This window comes from Callorhinus ursinus, unplaced genomic scaffold (assembly GCF_003265705.2).
Source record: "Callorhinus ursinus isolate GAN/ISIS: 27379988/994484 unplaced genomic scaffold, GSC_fseal_2.0 scaffold11, whole genome shotgun sequence".
NCBI lineage: Eukaryota > Metazoa > Chordata > Mammalia > Carnivora > Otariidae > Callorhinus > Callorhinus ursinus.
The window spans coordinates 42,420,262-42,445,148 of NW_027397073.1; the positions used below are offsets into that span (position 1 = coordinate 42,420,262).

The window sequence follows — 24,887 nt, forward strand, 5'->3', positions numbered from 1 at the left end:
GAACTTGGAAGGAGGGCATCTAATACAATTTCTCTTAACATGTTTGTATAATCCTTGGAGGTAGGAAGGCGGGGCGCGGGGGTGGGGGGGTGGAAGGGGTGGTGCTATCAGTATTCTCTTGGAAAGGAGATTTGATTATGAAGGCATTTTAACATTCAAAATGTCAGTAACCACAAGCTACTGCCAAACTGAGAGAATATCATCCACATTGTTATTACAGAAGCTTATCTTTTCACATTCACATTATGTTGATTTTCTTTATCACCTGACCATCATATTGATCTGTTGAGAATCATTTTATTCCCCTTGACTGTTACCTCCATGAGGCATGAACTATGTTTAGCTTATTTGTTATCATGTCCCCTGGCATTCCACATCTGTGGGAGTAAATGGAGGAAAAAGGGAAGGAATGGCCAGTAAAGGAGAGGAACAGGGAAGGTATTTTGAATAAAGATACACTTGGCTCAGTGATGGGCATGTTAAATTAGAAGAGCCTTACAGATATCTAAGAAAGATGATTAGTAAGTAATTTGTAATGTATTTTAGAACTCAGGAAAGGGCTCTATAAAATTGAGGGTCATAAGCATAGGAACAGAGGTAGGAGTGGAAGCATAGTAATGAAATGTCAGCCAGGAAAACTATGGCAGGAGAAGAAGCCTTGCAAATAGAAAGTCTAACAAATATCACCATTTAATAGATATTTACTGGAAAAGGAGACTATGAAGGAGGCAAAAGAAAACCAATAAATAGTTGTTTCATAGAAGACATGGGAGAAAGAATGTCATACAATTGTTATCTTGAAAGCAAAAGTTATGGGTCCCAGGGGAAAATACTAATGATGGTGGTAATAGTAGATAAACTGCAAATATGAATCTAAAAGGGAATTAAGGATGCCTTAACAAAGTGCCCAGGAGTTGGGGGGGGGCACATAGGCAGAAGGCAATTTGAGAGGAATGTGGAAATCTCGCTAGAGCCATAATGATTCAGGCACATCACAAAGTTCATTCTATAGATTATGGCCTTCTCTACTTTTTGAAAGTTTTATTGTATCTAACAGGCATTTTGGCACAATGGAAATATTACTATCTTATTATGCTGAAGGGCAAAGGAAATTTCATGTGACTAATGATAACTCATAGAAAATTAATTAATGAACAAAAGAATGATTTATGAAAATGTTGTCAAAGTTGGTTTGTTTCAAATTATTCATAGGACTATGCTTTTACTTATATTTGATACTTTAAATACATATATTTACATATGAAGTTGTTAGAAAAATATAAATATGTTTAATTTCTCACTACTGCTCTGTAGAGAGTTCGTGTACATTTTATTGATTGATTGATTGATTGATTGATTGAAGATTTTATTTATTTATTTGGCAGAGAGAGACACAGCGAGAGAGGGAACACAAGCAGGGGGAGTGGGAGAGGGAGAAGCAGGCTTCCCGTGGAGCAGGGAGCCCGATACAGGGCTCGAACCCAGGACCCTGGGATCATGACCTGAGCCGAAGGCAGACACTTAACGGCTGGACCACCCAGGCACCCCTTGTGTACTTATTAAATAACAAGTATGATTTGAAGGATTGCAGTTCTTTTCAAAATGTGTCCTTATTTTCAAGAAAATAAGTTAAAAACTACTATAAGCTTCACCTTGGTCAAACAGATACTGAATTTAAACAGCTACAATTACTAGAAGTAACCCAACCCTTTTCTAATTTGTAGTTTACCTCATTCATATTCTTTATTTTTCTAAACATAAGTTTTTCCATAGTATCATTTTTAATTGAATAAATTTGATATGGAACATTGAATAAGTTTAAGGTGCACAGCACGGCATTAGTTTGATACATTTATATATTGTAATGATTGCTGATGTAGAGATATTTATCATATTATATAATTATAGTACAATATTATTATCTATATTCATTATATTGTGCATTAGATCTCTATGGCTTACATAATACTCACTACAAGTTTGTACCCTTAAAACCTTCACTCTTTTCCTTCTCTTCCATCCCCTGGTAACCACCATTTTACTATCCTTTATGGGTTTAACCTTTTTATATTCCACATATAAGTGATATCATTCAGTACCTTTCTTTCTATGTCCGACTTTGTGTCCTTAGCACACTGTGCTTAAGGTGCATCCATGTTGTCACGAATGGAAGGATATCTTCCTTTCTTATGACTGAATAATATCCCATCGTGTAAATGTACCACATCGTTTTCATCCATTCATCCACTGATGGACATTTGTGTTGTTTCCATATTTTAGCTATTGTGAATAATGCTGCAATAAATATGAGAATGCATATATCTCATCAAAATCCTGTTTTCATTTTTTTTGTGTGTATACCCAGAAGTGGAATTGCTGGATTGTACTCTAGATCTATTTTTAACTTTTTGAGGAACTTCCATATTGTGTTTCATAGTGGTTGGACCAACTTACATTCCCACCATCAATGTATAAGAGTTCCTTTTCACAACATCCTCATCAGTACCAACAGGTCTCTTGTCTTCTTGATGATAACCATTATAACAGGTGTGAAGTGACATCTCCTTGTGGTTTTGATTTTCAATTCCCTGGTGATTTGTGATGTTGAGCATCTTTTAAAGGGTCTATTGGCTATTTTGATGTCCTCTTGGAGGAAGGTTTATTTAGTTTTCCATAGGTATAATTTTAAAAGTCACTTTTGTGCTACGAAAAAGTTTTAAATAATGTTCCTAATTGAAATGACACACTAAAGATCTATGCTGTGCTTCCCTGTACTTGGATGCTTACATTTCATATCCCCTCAGTGAACCTGCCCTTTGTCCTCTGACCCCCATCACACAGCACTATACAATGTCATCCCAGGCACCTTTCTCTCCCACCTGTAAGACACCACTCTTTATATTGCTGTTAACCGGTAGGATCTCTGGCCACAAACCTCTCATCCCTGCTGCCTTTATCAAACTTTTTTCAAACTCTTTTTGAGCTCTTCCGTCATGCTCTACTCCTGTGGCTGGCTGTTTCCTGAAGAGACTAACCTTTCCCATACTTTCCTCACATTTCCTTATTTTAGATAAAGAGGAATACAGGGGACTTCTCAATTTCAAATATTACTTTCTAACAATAAAGTTACCACATCCCTCCTTTCTCTCATATTGAATCAGTCACCAGGTAACTCCCTCCTCAAAAACTTTCATCAGCTTTCTTTGTCTTCTGAGTATGATGAATTTGAGGTGAAATATCCCAAAGAGATTTCTAGAAGTTAGTTGGATCGATGGATAAGGCATTCAGGAAGGAGATCTGACCTTATAATCTTAAGACTTTGAAAAATGGTACTATTCTTTCTCAGTTCTTCCAACAGCAGTTGTCTCTTGACACATCTGTTCCAATGAAACTGTGTTGTTCACTGTACCAGAGGCATGTGTTCCCTATTCTGTCTACAATGCTTTGTTCTTGCCAACCCTTTCTCCTTTCCCACTCTTGCCTTGATTGAGCAATCTCTATGCTTAAATGACGGCTTTTGATTCTCTCATTGGGTAATGACTTTTCCTTCTTCAAATTTCTCCCATTGATTGTGATGCTCTCTGGAAGGAAGGAAGGAAGGAAAGAAGGAAGGAAGGAAGGAAGGAAGGAAGGAAGGAAGGAAGGAAGGAAGGAAGGAAGGAGGGAGAGAAGGAGGGAGGGAAGGAGGGAGGAAAGGACACACACACCATACAGTATGTAAATAGCTATGTGTGGATAATGTCTCAATTTTCCTATTAGATTAAAAACTGGAAAGCAGAGGCCATTTCCTATGTATCTCTGTACCCCAAGAGGACACAGCTCTGTGATTAATCATACTAGTAGCTTTCCAGTAGCTTTTTAAATCGTATTTCTAAACATGGAAAAATTAACAACAATTAACAGTTCCCTGTACTTTTTCTTCAGCTAAATGGCAACTAAAAATTGACATAGCCAATGTGAGATTAATGTACATTAATGTACCAAATTGTATGCCTTTTCTGTCTTCTAGACAGAGACTTTGTCTTTATTTGTATATAAAATCAACCTCTAAGATCCTTGCACTCCTTACAAACCTTAGCGCAAAATGCTTTCCAAAATTCCATACTGCTTTTGAAGAAAGATCAATAAGTTTCACCTAATGCAAATAAAAAGATGTTTATACTATTCAGTAGCCAGCAAGCTCGAGGCTCTTCCAGCCAACTACCTTTCTGGTCATGCATTTATTCTAAGGGAGTCTATGTACAGTGTGACCCAAAGGATAAAGTTCAGGCTACAGAGGTAGGTAGACAATAGAAGAACTAACAGACACTGTTCAAGGTAATAATGTTGAACAGTTAAAGTCTTCAGGATTCTTGTAGAAGTAGAAATAGAGCATTTAGGATAGAACTGTAGTAAATGTAATTTTAATATAGTTAATATTCACAGTAGCAATAGGGCTGAAAGAAATAGGGATAAAGCCAGTGGATTTTTCTTCTAAATAATCTGCTCCTGGTAAGTAGGGTGTATTTACTTAGAATATATGTTTATATGGAAAAATTTGAGGCATGACATATTGGGATTATGTATGGACTGGGTTTAAGTGAAGATATGATTAGGTAACTTATTTATAAAACAGAAATCGATTGTCAGCTGGGTAGATTAATCCTAGAAGTCTTTTGCAGGCTCTATAAACTAACCACTATTTTATTCATATAATTATCTGCTGAGCATGACTATATAAAAAAAAAACAAGTGCAAGAAACTGTGAGAGATACAAATTTGTATAATAAATGGGTTGACAATTTAATGAGGAGGACCTTACAATAATAAACAGGGAAAATTTAAAGGTAAACCCAAATAACCATAAGATGGGACTATTAAAATACAAACGACTGAAACCACCCAAAATTCTTTACACAGTTCTTAGGAGAGAGTAAGTCTACAGCAGCCACTTCTAGCTACGAAAGATGACATGGCTCTGGGCCTTAAAGTAGCTATGGAATGATAAGACACTGATATGGTAAAATAAAAGGCCAAGAGTGGGATGCTAAAATGTATAAACTATAGAAGTGGGTGTGAGCAGATGAATTTGGTTGGATTCCAAGGAATGCATTGAAAGATAAAACTGAAAATACATGTGGGAGCTATATTTGAAGGTCCTTGAGGACCATGTTAAAGCATATAGCCTAGATTTAGTAAGCATGGGGATGAGGATTTGGGGAAAAAGGAAAGCATGATTATAGTTGTAACCTAAGAGTGGTCTGTCAGCAGAAATGGAAATTACATTGGAACAGAAGCAGTGCTAAAAGTGGAGGAAATATCTAGGCAGCCACTACAAACATAAGATAAGAAGTAATAGGTCAGAGCTTTACTTCTGAACCCCTGCACCTTCAGCAAATCTCTTCCTAGAAGCTCCTATTTCTAAAAAAAAAAAAAAAAAGAAAAGTAACATCTGGATATAGCATTGCTATTATTAATGGCACAGGAGTCTGTTTCTCCCTCTCCCTCTGCTTCCCCCCACTTGTGCTCTCTCCACCCATGCACCCTCTCTCTATCAAATAAATAAATAAAATCTTTTTAAAAAAGCTTGAGAGAAGACTGTTGGTTCTAATTTCAAAAGGTACAATTGTAGTGATCAGACTATATGCAGATCAAACCCTGTCCACCGTGTAAGTGCATTTTTCAGGAAAACTGTCTGATCAAACAACTGTAAATTCTAGAAGTACCTATGACAAATACAAATCTTTTTAAAAGTATGCAGTCTTTCAGCATACGCTCTAATTTTCACTTAATGCTTCTCTCAAATACAATCACTTTCCTAACTCTACCCACAAGTCTTATTCTGGTTAAGCCTGGAATTGATTCTTTCCCTTATGGAAATACCTTAAGTATCCTTAGACCTATTGATCTGCCTATTTTTTTTTCTTTACACTTCACCATTTCTTTCTACTTCCTGTGCCTTTCTTGGATGCTGACATTCTAGAATTTGATTGTCATCCTGCGATGTAACTTTTTTGTTACTACCTGCTTGGTCTAACTTGCTATCATCACCCAAATATACATACAACTAAGGACTTCAGAATCCACAACCTAGTATAGGATTAGGGCTTTATTCTCTCTAGTTCTATGCTCGATAATCCTGGCAACATTCTCCATAACCTAGTCACGATCAGACATTGTTCCATTGCTTACAGTTCAAGACCAGAAATCTTTCAGGCCAGGAGATTAGAGTGATACATTCAAAGCACTGAAAGAGAAAATAGCTGACCAAGAATGCTTTACCCGGCAAAGCTGTCCTTCAGAAATGAAATGAAAGATAATTTCTCAGATAAGCAGAAGTTGAGAGAATAATGGCATTTTCCATAGTTATAGAAAAATGAATCTTAAAATTTGTGTAGAACCTCAAAGACCCCAAATTGTCAAAGCAATCCTGAGAAAGAGGAAGAAAATTGGAGGCATCACACTTCCTGATTTCACACTATACTACAAAGCTGTAGTAATGAAGAGTATAATACTGACATTAAAATAGACACTATATACCGATTAAACAGAACCAAGAGCTCAGAAACAAACCCTTGCATAAACAGTCAACTAATACTTAACAAGGGAACCAAAAATACTCAGGGGGAAAAGGATAGTCTCTCCAATAAATTGTGTTGGGAAAACTAGATATTCACATGCAGAGGAATGAAGTTGGACCCCTACCTTACCCCACTTACAAATATTAACTTAAAGTAGTTTAAAGACAAACATAAGATCTGGAACTATAAAATCCTAGAAGAAAACATAGGAATAAGTTCCTTGACATTGCTCTTGGCAACAACTTTTTGGATATGGCACTAAAAGGACAAGCAACAAAAGCAAAAATTAGTAAGTGGGACTACATCATAAAAAAAGTTCTGCATGGGGCTCCTGGGTGGCTTAGTCAGTTGAGTATCCAGCCCTTGGTTTTGGCTCAATCATGATCTCATGGGTCATGAGATCAAGCCCCACATCGGGCTTCATGTTCAGTGGGGAGTCCACTTGAAGATTCTCTCCCTCTGCCTACCCCCACTTGCACTCTCTTTCTCTCTTAAAAAAAAAGAAGGTTTTGCATAGTAAAAGGCACAATCAACACAAAGAACAAAAAGAAAAGCCAACCAATGGAATGGGAGAAATTATTTACAAATCACATATCTGATAAGGGGTTTTAATAGCCAAAATATATAAAGAACTCATACAATGCAATAGCAAAAATACAAATAATTTGATTAAAACATGGGCAGAGGACCTGAATACAAATTTTTACAAAAGAAGACATCCAAATGGTGACAGGTACATGAAAAGTTCCTCAACATCACTAATCATCAGGGAAATGCAAATCAAAACCACAATGAGATAACAACTCATATCTGTTAGAATGCCTATCATTAAGAAGACAAAAGATAAAAAATACTAGAGAAGAAATGGAAAAAAAGGGAACCATTGTGCACTCTTGGTGTGAATGTAAACTGGAACAACCACTGTGGAAAACAGTATGGAGGTTCCTCAAAAAATTAAAAATAAAACTACCATATGATTGATTCGGCAATCCCACTTTTGGGTTTACATCCAAAGGAAATAAAAACAGGATATCAAAAAGATATCTGTACTCCCATGTTCATTATATCATTATTCGTAATATCTAAGATATGGAAACAACCTAAGTGTCCATCAATGGATGATTGGATAAAGATATGATATATATATACATATATATATATATATATATATAATGGAATATTATTCAGCCAGGAAAAAGAAGGAAGTCTTTCCAATTACAGCAAAATGGATAGATCTTGAGGGCATTATGCTAAGTGAAATAAAAAAGAGACAGTTACCATATGATATTACTTATGTGGAATCTAAAAAAGCCAAACTCAGAGAGAACAGAAAGATGGTTACCAGAAATTGGGAAATGGGGAAAATGGAGAAATGCTGGTCAAAGGCACAAATTTTCAGTTGTAAGATGAGTAAATTCTGGGAATAAAATGTACAACATGGTAAATATAGTTAACAGCACTGTATTATATAATTAAAAGTGGCTAAGAGTAGATCTTAAATATTCTCATCTCAAAAAAGAAAAGGTAATTATATAGGTGATGGAGGTATTAGCTAATGCTGCAGTATTCTTTATTTTGTAATATATGTGTATCAAATCAACATGTTGTGCATCTAAACTTACACAGTGTTATATATAAATTATATATCAATAAAGCTGGGGAAAAAAGAATAAGCTTTATATAAATGATAACCCTCAAGAATATAAAGCCTAACATTAACATTAATATTAACAAAAAAATAGTAATACTGTGATGTCAATATTAATTTCATACAAAGAATAACACTGGGTTCAAAATCACTAAGAATAAATAAATAGGGGGACCTGGGTGGCTCAGTCAGTTAAATGTCAGATTCCTGGTTTCAGCTCAGGTCTTGATCTCAGGGTTGTAAGATTGAGCCCCATGTTGTGCTCTGCACTGGGACTGAAGCCTGCTTAAGATTCCCTCTCCCTCTGCCACTTCCTCCCCCTGGGTGTGCACTCTCTTTCTCTCCCTCTCAAAAAAAAAAAGGAATAAATAAATAGAACATAGGTTATTTTAAATATATGGATGAAAAATTAAACATCAAAATTGAAGAATGTTTTGAGACTTCATCATACGGTAAAAATACATGACAGAAATACACATAGAAGTTAATGGGATTGTCTTCAATTTTGTAAAAGATTATAATGTAGTCCTATTAATCATTAGGTATCTAAAATTACAACTACAAACATTTTACTTCTTAAAGTGGAGATTAACAGAAGGACTGGAGGAGAGAGCATAAGAATAAATTATGACCTTGTTTGAGCCTGTAAATCATCCTTAATCTGTACAGATCAGAGAATAAGTTCACAGAGACAGTTTGTTGGGTGGAATGGGGGAACATGGAAATTCACATAAGCTAGGTGGCCAGTTAGAGAGGAGGACTCTGCTTTTTATCTGTCTTTGGACTGCCAGTGCATACATGAGAAGAGATTGTTTCTAAAGAGGAAAAACTCTCTGCTCCAAAACTATTTCTCTCTGCCCAAAGCCAAACACTCCCCAGAAAATGTAATACTTAACAAAAAAAGAAATTTTACAGTGTAACAAATACTTAGACCTGAGTCTGAACCTAAAGGAATTGATCAGTAATAACAATATTGGATAAGGACCCAACTCTCTTCCAGTGCTGATATGTGTACAGACCTTCTCAAATAAGTCCAAGGAAGAAAAGGGAAAAAACTGGAAATATAAAAACACTCAGTATGGAAACAAATAGGATAAAATGAGAATTGAGAGCAAATAATGCTTTATAAAAACAGTCATTACAAGAAAAAGAAGAGAATTCTTTTGTTTTGGGAAGAATTAGAAAGCATGTTGCATTGGTAAATCTAGAACTGGCTCTTGTAAGTAATCACAAAATGAAGGAGTTCTTGGAAATGCAAATCATAATTGCAAGGTTGTTATTGTCGTTTTTAAGGCAGTGAATAATAGATTGAATAAGCCAGCATAGAAAATTATTACATTAAAAGAGAATCCTAGGAAATTCTCTGAACTTAACAGAATAATAAAAGACAAAGAAATGAAAGTTAGTAATTAAATAAAAGTGATAGGGAGAGCTAATTTGGGAAATCTTATATAGAAGAGTCCATACAGGATGAATAGGGGAAAAAAAAGAAATAAGGGAAAATACATTTTAAACAACTTCCAAGTATAAGATTCTCAAATTTATATATGTACAAATACCCCACAAAGTACCTGGAAAATGAGTCATAGCCTTTTAACATTTCTAAATTATAAAGGTGAAAAAAATCAGGGTACAGTCATCCAGACTAAACTTGAAGACTGATTATCTACAAAATTCAATCCTTGAAGAAATGGAGGCAATTTCAAATTTCTTTTGACTTAGAAAGTGTGTTGCTCACATTCTTTTTAATGAAGAAGGTATGCATAAGAAAATAAGTGTATTTTCATTTGCTTGATTAATACTTCGCATGCTTGTTCTCTTCTATGAAGGGTCTGGACAAAACTTTTGCCAATACCACTACTGAATTTTTGACTTTTCCTCACACAGATTCACTGAAGTTGTTTATATATTCTGAAAATATTTTGTATGTGTCATAAATGTGGCATGACTTTATACTGTTTTGCTGTATGTTTTATACACAGAAATTCTTTTTCTTTTTAATTCTCTTAAGTTGGGGGGCCTGGGTGGCGCAGTCGGTTAAACATCCCACTCTTGGTTTCAACTCAGGTCCTGTTTTCAGGGTTGGGAAATCAGCCTTAGGTCCTGGCCTGTGTATAATCTGCTTGAAATTCTCTCTCCTTCTCCCTCTGCCCCTCCCACTTGTGAGCTCGCTCTCTCCAAAATAAATAAATAAATATTTAAAAAAAGAAGTTCTTTTTAGTTGAATTCAGCACTTCTCCTCTTCATGAATTTTTGTTTGGTTGTCCAGTTAAAACATCCATTTCTTTTTTAAGGTTGTGAAAATATTCTTCTATATTGTCTTCTTAAAAATGTGTAGGTTGTTCTTTCATATTTAGGTTTTCAGTCTACCTGGAATTTATATTTGTTTATGGTATAAAGAAATTTAATCTTCCTTTTTTTTTACGTTGATATAGCCATTCATTCTAGAACATGAAAAAAGGTACTTTTTCCCCATTTGATCCACTTACATGACTTTGTGTGTGTGTGTGTGTGTGTGCACGCGTGCGCACACGTGCATGTGTGGGCACAAGTATCTTTGATGTCTGTTTTCTGCTTTATTTGTTTGTGTATCTTTGCACCAGGACCACACTCTTTTGATCATGATAACTTTATCATAAGTCTTGATACCTGGTAGGGCAAGTCTCCCTATTGTGTTCTATAAAATTATCTTATATAACTCTAGTTTCTTTTCACTTCATATAAACTCTAGGTTAAAATATTCAATTTAAATACACGCACATCAGATTTTTATTAGAATTGCATTGCATCTATAGATCAATTTTGACAGAATTTGTATTTTTCAATTACTGAATATTTTAAGCTATGAAACTAGTATATTCCTTATTTATTTCCTTTTTTAAAAGAATTTTCAACCAGATTGTCTTTTATTTTTAAAGGAATTTTATACAAAAAACTTTTGTCTGGCTTTTGTACAATAAATTCCTAGATAGTTTGTATTTTCTTTTTGTCATTTGAAATGGGGTTTAAATTTTTTCATTATTTTTTAACCTCATGTAAATTTGTATATAATGCTTTTTGATTTATAATTATTAGATCTGTATTTAACAGTTTGACTAAACTCTGCTATAAATTCTAATAAATTTTCTGTATATTCCATCACATTATTTTTATTCACAATGATATGATCTGCAAATATTGACTGGTTTTTGATTGTTAGTTTTTTGTATCCAGTCTGCATACAGTTTTTTTCTTTGCCTCTCTGCACTGAACACCAAAAATTGAAAAATGTTGTGATAACAGTAACGTGTTTCTCTTTTCTAATTTTAAAGGAAATACTTCCAACATTTCATCATAAAATATTTTGTTTGCTGTGTTTTTATGTAGATAACCTTTATCAGATTAAAGGATAAAATACTAAAACATTTCTTCAAAGTAACACAGAAGCCAAAAACAACCAATGAATTATGAACAATTGTATTTCTGCCAGAGGAGAAAAAAAAATAAAACCTATATAGTTATTTTAGTTACCCCTTTAGACAATAGATTATTGAAAATTATTCTTTTACTTATTGCTTCTCATTAACTGTTCTTTCTGAAATGGAGTGACTTATGTCTAGCGAGCATGTCTGTTCAGTATAGGTTACAGTGGCTTGAATGAGTTTTCCAAAAAAGACTTGTCAAAACCTCAGAATGATTTATTTATGTTCAAAGTCAGATCATTTAATATCTAGCATTTCAAAATCTTACCTCTATATAGGGGCATCGTACCACTGTAAGAGTTGAGATTGAGCAGAAAAACACCAATGTACAGTTACTCATTACTCACAAATTCTGACATCCTCCTTTGGAAATCAACATTCCACACACCTACTAACTAAAAGTACTGTTAAGACATCATTTTATATTTAGGTATTTACTAGATATTGCGGGTAGTTTGAACCTAAGATGATGCAAAGGCTGTGTGCAACCTATTAGAATGAAAAAAATATAAAAGTGTATTTCAAATTAAACTTTTGAACCTCAAGAAGAATAATTTAAGTATATGTGGTCTCTAAAGAAAAGACATTATGAGAAGTAGAGATTCTATTTGCCTAGTGAAAAAAATATATTTGAGTGTGCTACTACTAATCATATAAGTGGCGACTGTCATAATTTATATTTTTAGGAATATATAGTGCTCAACATTGTTCAGCATCAGGGAAATCCAAATCAAAACCTCAATGAGATACCACCTCACACCAGTCAGAATGGCTAAAATTAACAAGTCAGGAAAGGAGAAATATTGGTGAGGATGCGGAGAAAGGGGAACCTTCCTACACTGTTGGTGGGAATGCAAGCTGGTGCAGCCACTCTGGAAAACAGTTTGGAGCTTCCTCAAAAAGTTCAAAATAGAGCTACCATATGACCCAGCAATTGCACTACTGGGTATTTACCCCAAAGATACAAATATAGTGATCCAAAGGGGCACATGCACCCCAATGTTTATAGCAGCAATGTCCACAGTAGCCAAACTACGGAAAGAGCCAAGATGTCCATCGACAGATGAATGGATAAAGAAGATGTGGTATATATATATACAATGGAATAGTACTCAGCCATCAAAAAGAATGAAATCTTGCCATTTGCAACAATGTGGATGGAACTGGAGGGTATTAAGAGAAATAAGTCAATCAGAGAAAGACAATTGTCATATGATCTCACTGATATGAGGAATTTGAGAAACAAGGCAGAGGATCACGGGGGAAGGGAGGGAAAAATGAAACAAGACAAAACCGGAGAGGGAGACAAACCATAAGAGACTCTTAATCTCAGGAAACAAACTGAGTGTTGCTGGAATGGTGGGGGGTGGGAGGGATGGGGTGGCTGGGTGATAGACATTGGGGAGGGTATGTGCTATGGTGAGTGCTGTGAATTGTGCAAGACTGTTGAATCACAGATCTGTACCTCTGAAACAAATAACGCAATATATGTTAAGAAAAAAAGAAAAATAAGAATTTTTTAAAATTAAAAAATATTATTTAAAATATATTAAAATATATTTAAAAATGTATAAGCAATCTACTTCTATTAAGATGATTCTTTAGATAACAAGAAGCACTTCTGTTATTTCTCGTTGTTATTTTCTATGTTTGAAATGTTCATAAAACAAATGTTAGTTGTATGAAAACAAGTAAAAATTAGCTTTTCTTGGTAAAGAAAAAGAATTTGCTTCCAGCTACTTGATATCTTAAATTCAGCTCCTATGATACTCCCTTGTACTGGATTACTTTTCCATGAATATCATTGATAATTCCCATTGATTGTTTACCAAAATCCCATCACAGTTTTCAATTTGAGAGAGCCAGAGTGAATTTCTATTTCTTGTAAGTAAAGCAAAGTGCTGATGGCAGAACATCATCTACAATATTTAAATCATTTGCCATATAAATATTATTTTATTAGTGCCATAGAAACAGTATGCTTATTTAGATTAAAGACACACAGATGATGCATTTTCAATGATCATGCAAGTAAATAATGACATAGTATCTAGTCAAATATGATGCTAAGATAAATAGGCATATGTCATATTTTCAATTTTGGACATAAAAATAGTAGTATCTGTTAGAAGGAAATATGTATAGAATGTGTTAGAAGCCAATTGAGTTCATTTATTCCACTTGGATATATTAATCCCAAAAAGCCTTTTTAAAGATCCAATGTCTTAATTATCTTCCTGCAACTCTTTACCACCTTTGACTATTGATCTGAAATCTTGAATTATAATTATTATAGCCAGAGTCCTTACCAACGTCTAGATTTGTTTAGACTCTTCTCAATATTATATTGAAAGTGTCTTCTTTAAGTTACCAATATCTTAGCAACGTTCCAGGGAGCCGCTCCACATCCTTTTGTGCAGCTCAAATAGCCCATATTGACATCTTTTCTTTGTTTTTCTCAAGAGTCCTTGACATGATCTTCTCAAGTAGCATCCTGTATCAGTTTTCTCCTGATTATTGTCAATTATTTGGTGATCCTCACTCTACTCAAACAAGTTAATAACAAAGGGTTTAAAATAGTGCATGATTTAGAGTGAGTATTCAGTAAGCCTTAGTCATTATTATTAGTAGTAATAGCAGAATTTTCTTCCCTTTTAATAGAGATCAGTGTCCTTTAGGCTCAGAGACTTCACCTATTTGGACTTTCAATTCACAAAGAAATCCATGACTACCATCTTACTTCTTCACTGGAAAGCTTACTCCATTGTTACATATTCCTACTCATTAATAAGGAATATATCAAGAACAACAGTTGCATTTATTGAGTTAAATTTAACTCCCCTTGAGTTTCTGTACACTGGTTCTAATTATAGCCTCTGGAATTGTGTATTAGGCTAAGGAATCCCTTTTTCACATAACACATCTTCCTTCATTTAAAGACAGCCATCATGATGCCTCTGAATCTTCTCCAATCTAAACACTGACAGTACATATATATTTTCTCATTGCTTGTGAGAGATAAAATTGACAAGACAAAAATTTGTCAGATTGTCTGCTTTCAAAAAAAAAAAAAAGCAGCTCCTGCAGATATGTGAAGAGTGGATTTCCTCAATCAATGTCATATCTTGTCTATTAAGGAAGTATCGTGCATGTTCTTTTCTGCTGGTCTATTATTTTGTAGCTTATTCCCACATCTTGTATTGCTTTCATCATCACCCAAATTTCTCCATTTGCTTCAATCATCTGGATTTTTAAACACTATTCAGACTTGCTTATGTTCTTCTTTTAAATATTTCCCCCTGAAACTACTAGTCTCCTTTTCCGTAACAGCCTTTCTCTAAAAATTTTCTTCATATACATAATTTTCTAAAATCTCCTGTGTTTTGAATTTAATTCCATTAATTTCTTTCCTTTCCCTTTTTCCTATTTCAATGTAGAACTCTTTTGATTGAATGGCATATTTCTTTTCAAATACCTTCTACTTTGGGTGCCTGGGTGGCTCAGTTGTTAAGCATCTGCCTTCAGCTCAGATCATGATCTCAAGGTTCTGGGATCGAGCCCCACATCGGGCTTCCTGCTCAGCAGGAAGCCTGCTTCTCCCTCTCCCACTCCCCTGCTTGTGTTCTTGCTTTCGCTATCTCTCTCTCGGTCAATTTAAATTTAAAAATTTAAAAAATTTGAATTTAAAAAAAATTAAATTTAAAATTTAAGATTTAAAAAAAATCTTCTACTTCAAGGTATATTATGATTCGTGGTTATTATGGGAATTCTGGTAATTCACAGGTCAGACCTTGCTTTCTGAAGCACAATATGTGAATTCAACTAAAGCATGATGGAGCAACAAAAGTTTCTAAGGTGATGGTATTTCACTTTACCCACCTCAGTGTTATAAATGACTTCCACTGAACAAGTAGTATTTGTAAACTCAGCTGCAATAGTCAAAAGAAATATGGTACTAGTCATTTGGTCAAGCAGATGTGCTTCATTTCAAAACAACCAAATACAAGCAACCTTGAAGCTGCAAATAGGTTGATTTTTTCTTTCTAAATTTAGAACTGAATTATTTGAATCTGATATGAATTTCTCCCAAAGGAATCATTCTTATATGTGGCGGCTTGTTTCTGCAAATCAGCTCACAATTTGCATTTAACCTATTTTATAAATGTTACACTGTAACATTTCAAAGAGCAATACAATAAAACTTTTCCCCAGAAAAGTTCCCAGTCACATATTTAGTGAATGAATTAAACCAAAAGAAATAATCATTATTTTATTTATTTTAAAGGCTAATATTGAAGAAAATGATTAATAGGTGGTCCATTTTGCTGGTGACTTTGTACAATATATAAAATTTTAAGCCACAGAGGCTATCCTTGAGGTATGACTATTGAACATGGAAATCATTGAGTCAAGCAGAGCATCTTAGCAATAAGAAGGGCTGTGGGCCCATCTAAAACCAGGTGTAGCACAATCCACTTCAACTGTTGAGGCAGTGTAAGAACCCAGGCTTGGAAGTCTGTTATTTGAGAATTGTTGGGAAATAGAAGTAATGGGATCTAAGGAATCTATAAGGTAGCAAAAGAACTAAAAGGAAAGAGAGGAAAATCTCACCATGCCTACTCATTCATGGACATTATATAGGCTGCCCTACTATGTATGGTTAAAGTTCCATTGAGAAGGGACACGCAGCTTAAGGAAGGGTTCTCCAGAGCCTGGAATCAGTGTCAGAGCAATGAGTGAGAACATGAGTAATCGGGATGTAGAGGGAGGAGTCAAGTGAGGAGCTCCAAACTCCAAGCTCCAAACTGCTATGCCACCTGCTAGAGGATGGACCAAACCACTGCTGTTAACCAAATATGGTGGCTTCCCTGGCTAATAAGATCCCAACCACAGATGGTAACATGGGACATAAGAACATATTTTTTACAAAATACAGAGGCAGTGTGGTATGAGAGAGAGAGAGAGAGGGAGAGAGAAAGCATGATGGTCCAAGACCTAGAGCTAACTTTCAGATGTGTGCAATGGGTGTATTTCCCACTCCTGCTCCTTCCAAAAGTGTACCTAATTATACTCACTTGTATAACTTACAGAGTTATGGGATTCACAGCTGACAACAGGAGTGAAAATGTTTCTTGTGAATTGTAAACTGAGGTAAAAAGATAAAGTCATACACTGAAGGACCAAGTTCATATTTCTGATGACCTCATTTGATATTTTTTAAACAATGAGTTTCTTTGTTCACTTAAAATACAAGCTAATTTATCAAGACAATAATTATTTGCATATACATTCTAGGCATACATCTATTCCATAAGGTAGGACTTATGACTGCAATTACGTAAAAGAATGATACTCATGAGTTTAGAAAAATGTGCACTTATTAATCGAAAGTATTCCTAGTTTAAACTTCATTGTTTTAGATATTGAATATCAGCCAGGAATATTAGATTGCTCGTTCCAGCTCCGCAATGATTAGGCCCCACTTAATACCCTACTTGCTGGCCAGTTTGGACTCAGTTTCTGAACTCTTACTGACTAAAGCAAGAAGCAACCCTAACACATGAGTAGAGATCACTTAGAGGGCTTGGCATTCTGTCCCCTCCATCTTCAGCCTACATGTGGTTTTTTGGACACAGTGCTCCCAGAGGCCTGACTCTTGGCTCTTCAGTCCTGAGGAGCTCATTTCTCCCATTTGCTGAGACTTTCTCTTGATCCCTGTCGCAAATGCAGTCTTCATCATCTGCATCCAGCATAGCATATATAGTACAGAGCCCCCAGTAACCACCAACTTGCTGCCCTTTCTCTATCCCACCCTCTGGTGAGGACTAAAACCCTGCCTGGTGGCCAAACACCCTCTCTAGAGACTGAGATTTTACCTTGAAACCTAAGTTTGAGTTTTGTTATCCATGTCAGATTTCATGTGTCTGTTTACTTGGAAGGCAGTAACTGATAACACAACTTAGATTTCTGACGCTGTGTGAAATCCTTGTTTTTCCATCAGACTGACATAGTTAATATTCTCTTCTATACTGACCAAACTTAAAAAATTAGACTCCATTCATGTGTTAACTTGTTTGAAATTCCACTGTCAGCATCTGTTTCAATTGCCCCAATCTCTTCACAGATCTAACGCCAACCCCTCCAACCCACCGTCCTAGACTTTTCAGACAAATATCCATGCTTCTATAATAAGTCATTAGATATAATCCCTAATTCCAATCCAATGCAAAAGATGCATATACATACATGTGTATGTATATATATTCATATACACATGTACATATAGATACATATGTTTATATATAGCTATATAAATAAATATACACATATAAATATATTTTTATATTTGCATAGAGCCTTTTCTTTCCTTACACAGTAGGACTCAAAGGATATATATTGTGCTATAACTACTGTTTAAGAAAAAGCCAGGATTTAAAAATAAATATTTAAAAAATCTGCTGACCCTTAGAACAATTAGTCTTGGAACAAGACGAAGTACAAGTCCACACGAGGCATGACAATAACGAATGCTATCTGCTTGTCATTTTTATAATAACTAGAATTGATTGAATGTGCCTTTGCAAGGCAACAGTAGTGATGACACATTTTCACAAAGGGCAAATGCATGTAAAATTGTTAGCTCAAAACTGGTGAAGTTTAGTTCTTCTTTTTTTAATATTAGATACACTTACAAATTTGGAAATGCCGTAACTTCTTCTTTAAAAGTACTTTAAAAAAAGCAAAAGTTAACTCTTTTGCTGACAACCATAATGTCGTAAGAATAAAAGACTTTTGGATATTTTGCATAGACTTGGTAATCTGTTACATAGAATCCAAGATGTAATCTGCATTGTTTTAAAATAAACAGTTGCCATATATTTAAGCAATAAGTGCAACAGCAAAACAAGCAGAAAAATTGTTGGAGGGCCATCCTGTCTCAACTCGGCAACAGCAGTGGTTTAGTAAATGACTCTATCAAGTTGGAGCCCTCTAACGATGCAGCCAAAACTCATCTTCTGGAAGACAGAGCGTGAAGCACTTCACAATAAGGCAGTAGAGAACAACAGGGCCTGTGCTGAACTAGAGAACACGTGCCCCAACTAAAAACAGCTTACACATATATATTTGTTTATTCGTACATTCATATTTGCAAACAAGAACGCAGAGACACACACCAATTTTCTTACCAAGCAAAATATACCTGTAGATACACATACAAATTTGGAAATGCCGTAACAATACATTTGTAGGGAAAGTCAGCAGCAAAACCAGCAAAATCAAGTGGGAAAAACAGTAGTATCTACTGGGAAGGCACAAACCCCCTTAAAAAATTGGTGCATTAAAACGAAGATGCAGCAATAAGATCTGTCAGATTGTGCTGTGAACATAATGATGAAAAATGCTGTCATTTTCCTCACAGAAACAAAAAAGAGTCAAAGAAAATATAGAAACAACAACAACAACAACAACAACAAAAAAAACACAAAAAAACCCAAACCCAAAACCAAAATCAAAAAGAAAACTGAATACTTATGTTTACAGGAGTCGTTTTGCGACTTGATCCAGAAGCAGAAATGTTATAGGTTTGAATCTAAACATACTTTCTTACTGGGAATAATTTCTTAATATATCAAACAACATTATAAAATTATACAGCTGTGATATGTCATTTCTTGAAATTACTGTAATAACAAATACATTATGAAACAAGTGTGCAAACATGCACACACATACACATATATATGTATATATTTGGCAATTCTAAAGGAAGACTTATCCAAAAGGTATAAAAATAACCATTATTTTACCCCTAAAATGAGAATGTGATTTATTGGGGCGCTTGGGTGGCTCAGTTGGTTAAGCGTCTTCCTTTGGCTCAGGTCATGATCCCGCGGTCCTAGGATCGAGCCCCACATCGGGCTCCCAGCTCACAGGGGGAGTTTGCTTCTCCCTCTCCCTCTGCCCTCCCCCCCTGCTCGTGCTCTCTCTCTCTTTCAAATAAATAAATAAAATCCTAAGAAAAAAAGAATGTGAGTTATATTTGCTAGCTTATAGAATTAAATAGATAAACCATGAGAGACTATGGACTCTGAGAAACTGAGGATTCTAGTGGGAAAGAAGGGTGGAGGGATGGGTCAGCCTGGTGATGGGTATTAAAGAGGGCACATTCTGCGTGGAGCACTGGGTGTTATACACAAACGAGGAATCATGGAACACTACATCAAAAACTAATGATGTAATGTATGGTGATTAACATCACAAAATAAAATAAAAAAAACAAAAAAAGAATTAAATAGATGATACAATCTTTATAAAATTGCAACTCTGGTACTTTAATTCTTTGAAATGTTCCGTCTTAAAAACTCTACTAAGAGCTACTTTTTCTAAGGAACTTAGAAACAAAGCCATTGCTATAAAGTTCAACAAACTGAATGTTTGTCATTATTTTAGTATCCTATTTTACAGATGAGAAAAGTGAGCATTTGAAAGAATAAGAAGCATTTCAAAAACTGCATTGCGAGTGGGGGAAATGGTTTGAATTTCAAATGTGATTTTCCTGATCCCAAGTGTATGCTTTTTAACTATTCTGTCTACCTTATAACATTTCGCTTGATATTCATTATATTAACTGATGTTTGTGGTGCATTTATATTTTCTCTATCCTACGCAGCCTAATATTAGCTCAGACGTTAGGGATCTTTTTGATTGTTACATGTATTGTATTCTAGATCTAATTAATCAGACTTGATTTGACTCAATATCTTCATATTTGATAATTATTTAAGCTTTATAGAGTCTATGTATTTCTGAAATAACTAAATGGAAATAATTAACTTCAGAAACCTGAAACAAGTGTTTAGTGATAGGATTACATGGAGGCTATTGAGGAATGAAAAGATTGCTTTCTTCAGGCACAGATACGTCAGATTAAATTCCTTACCTCATTTGTGTGTAAGCAACATACAAATCTTAAGACAAATTTATTTCTACTAATTTTATAGTCAGTTCAGAATGCTGGAACCAGTTACCCCTCTCTGATTACTTTTATCTTTAGAATTTATATTTGGGGCCAGATTTTAAAAATTACTTTTTTTGCTGGTGCCCTGAACATAATCACCCAAGTATCTTCCTTTTTATAATAGGGCTGCTGATTTCAGGTGGTTAAAAGAAACGATGGGTCCTTCAACATTACTGGTAAGTGTTCTCTGCTGCTTCCTAAAAACTTCTAAATTACATCTCAAGAGCTTTTTGAGATAGGTTTTTACATCCACTAAAGTAAAATCAGCCTTATTGGGCAAATGTGACCTTCTCCCTCAAATTCCTTGGGAAGAACTGGCTGTGAAGGGGAAAAACTTTATATTCAGATTAGCAACGTTTTAGTGTTTTAAACCTCCCAAGGAGTTTATGAATTTTGAATATAAGCAGTATCATTTAATTATATGAGAATGACTTTGCAAATAAATCGGTGTGTTGTATTGCACTTTTAAGTAAAAAAACATCATTGAGTTATGCTAACTTTTCTATTTTTTCTTTTTATTTATTTAATCAAGAGATGAGTAGCAGCACTCCCACATCCCACCCCCCAAAAGAAATGTTCACAATGGACACCATGACCTTGATTGCAACAGATTAACTGCTGAATTATGGTCATTTTTTTACATTTCTGCTAATCCTTTCACAGCCTTAAAAATGATTTCAGAAATTTGTCTTGCAAGACTTTCTGAGCGAAGGGTTAGAAATTAAAAAAAAAAAAAAAAATCCTCCAAAACTTCCTGGCAACTCTTCCCTGAAGAATAACTTCAGGCTTAATCTCCAAAGTACTAACAGATGTAAACACTTTATATTTTCCACAGGTAATTGCCACATCATTTTAGAATGACTATTAAAAAAATAATTACAACCTAATCGAATTACATCTTTCTCTCTTGGGTCAATCTAATTTAAATAGAATCAAGGTAGGAAATAAATGGGTTCAATTCTCACATTAAAAACCACCTTACTGTGCCTACTCAAGTGTGTAATTTCCTGATTAGGTGAGGAGCTCCAAGCTCAGAGTTCCCCCCTAGACAAAAGAGCAAGGTTGAGAAGGGGTATTTCCCCCTTTTCAGTATGTCCATTCTTACCATCATCCTACAGTGGAAAGCTATATGGACTTTGAGGTTTGAGTTGATATGTTTGTTAACATGTGATTAATTACATTTACATTCTAGCTCTACTTGCCCTCCAAATGAATAAAATTCTCTATATAGTAACTATCTTCTGCAGAGACCAGAATACTGACAAATAAAATATGTTATCAAATTGTCTATGTTATATATGCAAATGCATTTCTCTTTTTAAAACATTCAATATTTTTCTTTCTAAAACTATTTTGTGTTGATAATTCTTAATTACATTGTACATTCAACATAGTTAAATGTTTTATCTTACTCATTTGAAGATAATTTTTCCTAGTATATACCACATGAATAATAATGGATCTTTACTTAAAATATAAAAAAGGAATAAACTTACATTAACAAAATAAGTAAAACAGAATGAAATCTTTCTGCAAGTATCATTTAAACCAGCAGGTTAAAAATGTATACCCTTAAAAATATAATAAAGTTAATGTTTGCTACTTATTCCAATAAATATCCATGTGTAAATCATGGAATACTTTATATTGATATCTGATACTCAAAATAATTGGTTTATAAACCATTTGGAGCAAGGAAGGATTCACTTATTACTTATTTATCAATGATACAGTCAGAGTAGCATTTTAGACATTTCAGAAATGGTTTTCCACTTGAGTGGTAATGGTAGTGGATGAAATTCTTGATTATATTTCCCTGCTCTCTAGTACTATGTGCTGTATTTACCTGTAGATGCAATGTAACCACACAACAGTTTCTATTCACCAATCATTTCTGTGACCTGTAATGCAGTAATACATTTCAATATGAAGGAAGGTAACGGATCGGGGTCAATATTTCACTTGCCTGTATTATTCAAGAATTCCTATGAAAAGAAGTGGCGTGAATAAAAAAAGTAATTTAAGAAGCTAGTGAGTAAAATAGCAAAAGGAAGAAGGAAAAGATGCAAAAAATAGGACTGGGAAAGATTTGTAGTGAAAGAGTAAAGTTAAAGTTGAACTTAAGCAGGAACAGAAGTTTGCTTAGTACTGATTAAGTGTCCTTAATTTCTGGATACTCTCCTCTTGTCATATCCTACATCTGAGTGCTGTCATCAATTTATTAAGATAGACTATAAATAGATACACATACATATATTCATACACTTAAATTTTTTTTGAACTCCTACTATGTATAAGCCATTGTCCTAAGCACTGGAGATATATTCGATAAAATCAATGAGTAATTAAGATAGATTAACAATAAAAACCTTCAAGATGTGAAAAGGCAATGAGTGATAACTTTTCCAAAGATATCCACTTGACCTAGACAAAAATTTTAAAGCAATGTGTAGACTTAAGCAGTGATTTAGGTATAATTTTTTTAATGAAATAATTTCTACCTGCTCTTTTAGTTGAAGGTGTGCATACAGAATAAAAACTTCCATCCTAATAACTCATTTGTACTGGACCCTACAGAAGGTGACAGTCTCTCACCTGCTGTTCTCCAGAGGACATTGTTTCTTTTGTACCATAAACAGAGGATTGCTTCCTCATTGCTAGATCTCAGAAGAAAAAGAAACTGGTCCTTCTAAGGTCATGGTTTAATAATAGTCCAAGAGAAAAATATTAGCTAAAAAAATTGTTGCTCTTTGAAAAAAGTTTTTCAACTTTACAAAGTTCCTTAAATAAAAATCTTTTAACTACTAGCTAAAAGTCTAAGAATGTCCAATTGCTATAAATTTGAAAGGCCCAAAGAAGTCATTATAGGTCCTTTCTCACACCAATAATAAACTCAACTATTTTTTATTACTGAAAAACACTCTTTAAAAACATTTAAGCTTAATGTTCAACAAAGAAGGAGAAATAGACTAGAGTTTTATTGATGTTGTTATCAACTTGATTTTTTTTTACAATGTGGTAATCTCATTTAACTTCATTAGTGACTGGTTCATGCCAGTATATGGTAAGGTATGTAAACTTCTAAAATATGTTTAAATTTTGCAAGTTCATCTTTTCTGAAGTCAATCACAAATAGACGATGCTTTTCCAGAGTGAAAATTGTAACTCAGAGGTAAAATCAGTGATCTTCTAGGAAATATCTAACAATTTGGGGAGGAGGTGCTGATTTTTAATTTTTGCTCATTTGTGTGGTGTTAAAAATCCCACCATAGCTAACTTCAAGCCACCAACTTGGTGTCACTGGGAATGGAGCTGGGAAGAGAGGCACACACTCTACTTCATGAGCCAGGAGAAGAAGCTGGCTGCAGCAAATCACTGGATCATTTGATCAGATATAAGTTGTTATCAATTGTACAACACCATTTTAGCTACCAGGAAGAAATAAGTAATGCTGCCAATTAAGTTACGGCAAAATGTTTTCTTACTATTTGACTGATTTTTTTTTTTTTTGCACTTACTAGAAAAGCTCTTTCAAAGATTCTCTGGCTCCCTATCTTAACTTGAGAAACTGAAAGAGACAGAAAGATATACAAAGAAAGAGAATTCTAGTTGGATGTGCTATGACAGCCAATAGATACCAGAACTGCACAGTGGCCCAGAGAAATCTAAGTGGCCCTTCAGTGTTCTTTCCTGGTGTAAAAGCAAGTCCAAGGATGTTAATGCTTGTGTTTGACATAAGAGAGTTGGTACAAAGGGACTGCTTAGATAGGACCTAAGAGGTTTGTGGTGGGGAGGGCAATTGCTGAGGTCTTACCCTAACAGCAGCTGGACTTCTTTAGCTGAGTCAAGGTCAGAAATAGCAGTAATCATATGCAAACCAACTGTAAGCCACCACATCATGATTTCAAGACTGTTGAAATCTGAAAAACACAGTCCCAACATCAATAAGATATGGTGTATTAAATATAGCAATAATGATAGCTAAAAATGATAGAAAACATAGTATGTATAAGACTCCTTTTAAAAGAGTCTTTGTCACTTCTTATGCATTAAAAGTGTGCTTCAGAGACCTAGTTTCTGGTCCAGCTTGTAAGGAAATGGGAAGTGGTCACTCCCATCTTCACAAGAAAAAAGCTGAACTAAGAATCAACTACTTTCATCAGATTTGTTAGAGAATTAAGGTCACAGGGCAAGCTGCT

At 34.6% G+C, this 24,887-nt stretch overlaps 1 long non-coding RNA gene across 1 annotated transcript in view; it reads left to right on the plus strand.

The window, feature by feature from the left end:
* Window positions 1-24,887, plus strand: part of LOC141373683 (uncharacterized) — a 33,257-nt gene that overhangs the window by 432 nt on the left and 7,938 nt on the right. The window contains exon 2 of the long non-coding RNA XR_012379930.1: window positions 20,813-20,864. This is a non-coding gene — a long non-coding RNA (uncharacterized lncRNA). The remainder of the gene's footprint in view (window positions 1-20,812; window positions 20,865-24,887) is intronic.